Source organism: Pituophis catenifer, unplaced genomic scaffold, assembly GCF_029215685.1.
Source record: "Pituophis catenifer annectens isolate HBS135680 unplaced genomic scaffold, rPitCat1.0.hap2 SCAF_6, whole genome shotgun sequence".
NCBI lineage: Eukaryota > Metazoa > Chordata > Lepidosauria > Squamata > Colubridae > Pituophis > Pituophis catenifer.
The window spans coordinates 2,594,958-2,601,918 of NW_027256886.1; positions in this window are offsets into that span (position 1 = coordinate 2,594,958).

Consider the following 6,961-nt stretch of genomic DNA (forward strand, 5'->3'; position numbering starts at 1 on the left):
TCGTTTTCCGGTCCAATTATTTAATTGTATTTTAATGGTTTTTTAACATTTGTATTATATGCATTTTATTTGGCTGTTCACCGCCCTGAGTCCTTCGGGAGTAGGGCGGTATACAAATTCAATAAATAAAATAAAATAAAATAAAATAAATGAATTTAATTTTAAAATTGATGCTTATTTTTGCCTTTTATTGCATATGGTAAGGCCCAGAATCTCAAGCCTGGTTTAGACCTAACACAATGTTAGCATGTTGTTTAACTCTGGCTTAGCAGGCTGCCCATATCCAGACTGTGGTTTGCAAACCAACATTTGACTCACTTCCAGCAGAATGAATGGAATTAACAAATCCTATTAAAAAAAAATTAAAAAATAAATGATGAAAGGATTTTTTTAAAAAGTTTTTTTTTATTTTTTAGACAAACAAACATTTAATAAATCAGTCATTCCTTCCATGTGACATCTCGGCTTTTGTCTCCAGAAATTCTTCTTTTTGTTGCTTCTTCTATCTTCCTTCTCGCCAAATCCATTACAGCAATTCATCACTAACAAAATATTCTAATTATAGCATTTTTATATATAACTATTAATTACTTATTTGTATCTCTTGTCTAACCAATGGTAAAATTGATTCCATATTTTAAAGTATTCTGAATCCCCTCTTTCTTTAATCATCAAAGTTAATCTATTCATTTCTGCACAGTCTAAAATTTTTTTAAATTACTTCTCCTTCCAAAGGTATTTTCTCTGCTTTCCAATTTTGTGCATAAACAATCCTTGCAGCTGTTATCACATGAATAATCAAATGGATATTTTCTTTGGTAATTTTTTTCTGGGAGGATACCCAGTAGGAACACTTCTAGTTTTAAATCAATACGTTGTTGTATCATTTCTTCCAACCATATCTTAATTTTATTCCAATCATTTTTAGCTTCTGAGCATGTCCACCACATATGATAATATGAACCTGGTAACTGGTGACATTCCCAACATTTAGCTGATTTATAAACATTTTTGCCAGTTTCTCAGGGGGCATATGCCATCTGTATGATGAAAGGATTTGAGGATGCATGGCTGTCTTTAGAAGAGCATATGACGGCCGTGGCCAGGGGGGCTTTTTATCAGGTCCCCCTGATTCGCCAGTTGCGTCCCTTTCTGGATCGGGACTCCCTATGCACAGTCACTCAGGGGCTCGTCACTTCCCGCCTGGACTACTGCAATGCTCACTACATGAGGTTCCCCTTGAGGAGCACCCGGAGGCTCCAACTGGTCCAGAATGCGGCCCCGCGGGGGATTATGGGAGCGAGGGGGCGCTCCCATGTGACACCTCTCCTGCGTGAACTGCATTGGCTTCCAGTGGTCTTCCGGGTGCGCTTCAAGGTGTTGGTCACCACCTTTAAAGCGCTCCATGGCATGGGACCTGGGTATTTGCTGGGTATTTGTCTTCTGCCGCCGATAGCCTCCCACCGACCAGTACGCTCCCAAAGTGGGGGTCTCCTCAGGGTGCTGTCAGCCAGGCAATGTCGGCTGGCGACCCCCAGGGGGAGGGCCTTCTCTGTGGCAGCTCCTGCCCTCTGGAACGATTTGTCCCCGGATATACGAAGGATATTGGATCTCCGGGTTTTTCGCTGTGCCCTAAAAACTTTTCTTTTCCATCAAGCAGGGCTGGCGTGAACCCCCCCCCCCCTTTTTTTTAGTCCCCGGCCTGGTTGCCGCTCACTTACCCTGCCCACCTCATTAGAGGCTTTTTTTAAATTTTATTTTTAAAAGCATTTTTTCTACAACCTCTTTGGCTGAGAAAATGCTTTTAAAAGTTTAAAAAAAAGCTTCTGATGATCGTGCGGCTCAGCTGGGATCTCAGTGGCTTCTAAAAGCATTTTTTTCTGCAACCTCTTCAGCCAAAGAGGTTGTGAGGGGAAAAAAATCCCTTTAAAAGCCTCTGGCGATCCCAGCTGACTTGCCTGATCGTCAGAAGCTTCTAAAAGCATTTTTTTCTGCAACCTCTTCAGCCGAAGAGGTTGTGAGGAAAAAAAATCCCTTTAAAAGCCTCTGGCGATCCCAGCTGATTTGCTTGATTGTCAGAGGCTTTTAAAAGCATATTTTTTTTCTGCAACCTCTTAAGGTTGTAGAAAAAATACTTTTAAAAGGTTTTTTTTTTAAAGTTGGGCATGCCCACCCAATCACATTACCCCCGACAAGCCACACCCACAAAATAATCCATGCCCACAGAACCGGTAGTAAAAAAATTTAGAACCCACCCCTGACTCAAATCTTGAATGACCTGGAGGCTGTTAATATTGACATGTTTGCAACCCTCAAGCCAATGTTCACGGCACGACATATGGTAGTCCTCAACTTATCACCAGAATTGAGCTCATTTCTGTTACTAAGCAAGTAAGCTATGTTTGTTAAGTGAGTTTTGTCCATTTTGCAGCCTTTCTGGTCATGATTGTTAAGTGAATCACTGCCGTTGTTAAGTGAGTAACGTGATTCTTAAGTGAACCCGGCTTCCCCATTGACTTGCTTGTCAGAAGTGCCGCAGAAGGAGATCACGTGACCTTGGGACTCAACAGACCTCTTCTTTGTTGCAGCTACTCAAATATTGAAAGACCGCTATCATCTCACCCCCAATCCTTCTTTTCATTAAACACTCCTTTTTTTTCCATTCAGTAATAGCACAGGTTTACTTCTACAACAAACTGAACCAGATAACAAAATGTTTAAACCCACTTTAGCCTTGTCTAGACTATAATTATTGCACTCCTAAATCCCACTGTGAGACTTAAGTCTGGCTACTCCTAAGTCCCACATCAGTGAGACTTAAGTCTGGCTACTGTACACAGATCCTGGTTTATAATCCAAGACCTTCGTGCCTTCCGCCGTTCCCTTCAAACTTTCCTTTTTCAACAAGCCGGGCTGGCCTAACAAATCCTTTTAAATGATTTTAAATTCATTTGTCTTTTTAAATTTTGGGCCAAATTGAGATATTTCCTTTTAATCTGTTCTTAATCTATGTATTATGTATTTATGTGTTTTTACTAGGCTGTACAACCCCCTGAGTCCCTAGGGAGAAGGGCGGTATATAAATCTAAAGTAAAATAAAATAAAAGTAAATAAAAGTAATTCCAGACTGGATTTGATTTGTACATTTTTTTTTGCTCGTAAGACATCTAGATATCTATGCAAGCAGGGAGGAGAAAGAGAAGATTATGGGGGCCACATTTATTTTTAAAAAAATTAATCAAGTACAGGTAGTCCTCAGCTTACAACAGTTCATTTAGTGACTGAAGTTTCAACAGCCCTGAAAAAAAGTGATTTATGACTGTTTTTCACACTTATGACCACCGCAGTATCTCCATGGTCACATGATCAAAATTCAGACATTTGGTAAACTGACTCGTATTTATGACAGTTGCAGCATCCTGGGTAGTAGTGGGTTTCAATTTAGTTTGCTACCGGTTCACTTGTGCGTGCGTGCTCGCGCGCGTAATGCTTCTGCACATGTGCAAAAGCATCCGGGAGGTTGCGCAGAGCCTCCAGCCACCGCCGCGATCAGTGGTGGGTCGCAAGCAAAGTCAATGGGAAGCCGGATTCGCTGAACATCCGTGGTGTTAACTTAATAACTGCAGTGATTCACTTAACAACTGTGGCAAGAAGTGGGGCAAAACCAGGGGTGAAATGCTCCCGGTTTGGACCGGATCGCCCAATCCGGTAGCGATGGCGGCGGGTGGTTCGGAGAACCGGTAGCAAAAATCCCTGCGCCCCCCCCACCATGCCCAGCTGAGCGGTGCGATCATCAGAGGCTTTTTTTTTAACTTTTAAAAGCATTTTTTCTACAACGTCTTCGGCCGAAAAAATGCTTTTAAAAGTAAAAGAAAAAGCTTCTGATGATCGCGCGGCTCAGCTGGGATCGTCAGAGGCTTTTAAAAGCATTTTTTCTACAACCTCTTCGGCCGAAGAGGTTGTAGAAAAAAAAATGCCTTTAAAAGCCTCTGATGATCCCAGCTGAGTTGCCTGATCGTCAGAGGCTTTTAAAAGCATTTTTTTCTGCAACCTCTTAAGGTTGTAGAAAAAATGCTTTTAAAAGTTAAAAAAAAAAAATTGGCCACGCCCACCCAGTCACATTACCCCACCACCACCAAGCCACGCCCACAGAACCAGTAGTAACAAATTTTACATTTCACCGCTGGGCAAAACTCAGTTAACAAATGTTTCACTTAGCAACATAAATGTTGGGCTCAGTTGTGGTCGTAAGTCGAGGACACACCTGTAATCAGAATGAAGAAAATTGATGATAGAAAAATGCAGGATAAAACAAATTGTATCCATTTATTTTTTAAAAAAATGGTGGACGCAGAGTTGCTTACCTGGTCTGTGGAAAACTCGCCTTCTGTTCTAGAACAATCCAGAAGCATAGATTTGAAAGGAATGACTGATAGAGCATTTCCCAGGCCTGTCAATGATTGATTCTGGCCAACATCCACCATGCAATAAGATCAAAGTCTATGAAGATTCTCCGTCATCCAGGTTCAAGGTTGTCCCAAAAGTGCTTTTTGTTTTCAAGAGGCAACTGGACTTTCTTGTTTTCGTTTGAAGACGTTTCGCTTCTCATCCAAGAAGCTTCTTCAGCTTCTTGAACTCAAGAAGCTTCTTGGATGGAGAAGCGAAACGTCTTCAAAGAAAAAAACCAGAAAATCCAGTTGCTTCTTGGAAAAAAACACCTTTGGGACAATAAGATCAAAGGTTAAATTTTCCATTTTTTAATCGTGGAATTTTTTTTTTTTTTTTACAATTTCCCTCTTGGATCATTTTTTTAAAATGACTTTAAAACGCGGTTTGTTAAAAATGAAACTTTCCTCAACGTTCTTCCACGTAAATGACCGTGGATGATCTCAGAAGCTCAAGCTGGGCCAGCTTTGGATAGTACTCGGATAAGAGACCACAAGGAGATCCCAGGACAGGGGGGGTAAACTGGGAATGCCAAAAAAAAAAAAAAATCGAAATCCCATGCTAGAAGATAATCATCTGTTTTGGTAATGCTGTATAGATGCAGATCTCACAGCATCAATTCTGTGATTTATTTTTTCTATTTGACTGCCTTTAATACGTTGCATTTGATACACAATATTCTGTGACAGGCGTTATTGTGCATGCTCAAATATGCACATGCAAATGTATATATGCAGATATGTTCCCCCCCCCAAATGCAAAGCACTATATTAATTATCTGAGTTGAGCAGATACCTCAACTGATTACCTGCATTCTTTTTAATCCATGTGTTGTGGCTCCGTTGCCTGAGCCTGGGCTATCGACAGATGCAGACTCTGAGAGTGAGGGGGAGGAGTTGGCAAGGCCTCCCTCTCCAGGACCCTCCTCTCTGGCAATGCCTCCGGAGGACACCAAAGGCCAAACGATAGGCTCAGAGCCAAGCACGTCCCTGCAGCCACAGGTGGACAGCGATGAAGAAGATAAGTGCTGGCTGGACCCGCGACAGAGGCGCAGGGAGAAGCATGCACAGCAGAAGGGAAGGCGTGCCAGAGATTAGCTGAGTCACTGGACCACACCCCACAGGGTATAAATGTGGGTGTGGTGGCCGGTTCAGTTTGTGATGAGCAAAAACTGGAAATACTCCATGATCTCTGTGTTACTGGACTTTGCCTGCTTTATCGGAATGCATTTGGATTAATACTTGTATTGTTGACACTGCCTGTTTTATCGGAATGCTGGCAGTCTAATCTTTGTTTTGTGTGAGTAAAGTCTGAATTGGCAGCTAGCCACTGGGTTGCTGCCAGCTTTATCATCAAAGAGTTTTGTCGTGTGGCTTATTAACTCCGGGCCGTCTGTGGGGGTGTGTGTGGGTTACGGGGACAAAACACCATGTTCCATTCAGGGCCATATCACAATTTTGCTTTGAAAGAAAACGAGGGCAGAATTCTTGCCGAATTCTTCAAATAAATCTTTCCTAACCTGTTAACCTTGGAGAAGTCCCACACACAGAGACCAACAATTCCCTTTTTCCAACCTTGCAGGGGTCTTTTATTACATGTTTTTATTACTTTATTATACTGCATTATCAAAAAAGCAACTATAGAGGCAGTCCTCGACTTACAACATTTCATTTAGTGACCCCTCAAAGTTACAAGGGCACTGGAAAAAGTGACTTTTTAACCAACTTCCTTTAGAAATAGAATAACAAAGTTGGAAGGGACCTTGGAGGTCTTCTAGTCCAACCCCCTGCCCAGGCAGGAAACCCTACACCACTTCAGACAAATGGTTATCCAACCTCTTCTTAAAAACTTCCAGTGTTGGAGCATTTACAACTTCTGCAGGCAAGTTGTTCCACTTATTAATTGTTCTAACTGTCAGGAAATTTCTCCTTAGTTCTAAGTTGCTTCTCTATGATCATTTTTTCACACTTACGACCTTTTTAGCAATCCCATGGTCATGGCCACCTGATCAAAATTCAGATGCTTGGCAACTGACTTGTATTTATGACGGTTGCAGTGTCCCAGGGTCACACATTTTGCGGCTTTCTGAGAAGCGAAGGCCGTGGGGAAGCCAGATTCACTTCATTCTGTCACTGAGTGAACAACTGATTTGCTTAACAACGGTGGCAAGAAAAGCGGTAAAACGGGACGAACTCACTTAACAAATGTTCCACTTAGCAACCTACATTTGCGGCTCCGTTGTGGAAATCCCTGATTACTGATTAAATTGCAGGGGAACGTTTTACACCGTGTTCTGGATTGTCCCTTTTATGCACGCATACACGTTTAGGACAGGGCTCCGGGGGTCCTTCAATACCCTGGATCTGCCTCGGTCTCCATCCTTCAGGATCCAAAATTTTACCACCGGGTGATCAGGAAAAGGAGGGGAGGGGGTCATCTGTCCAGCAGATTTGTTGCAACCAGTTTTCATCAGAAAGAGCCAAACGATTGGAAATCATCGTCAGGGAAGGAGTGG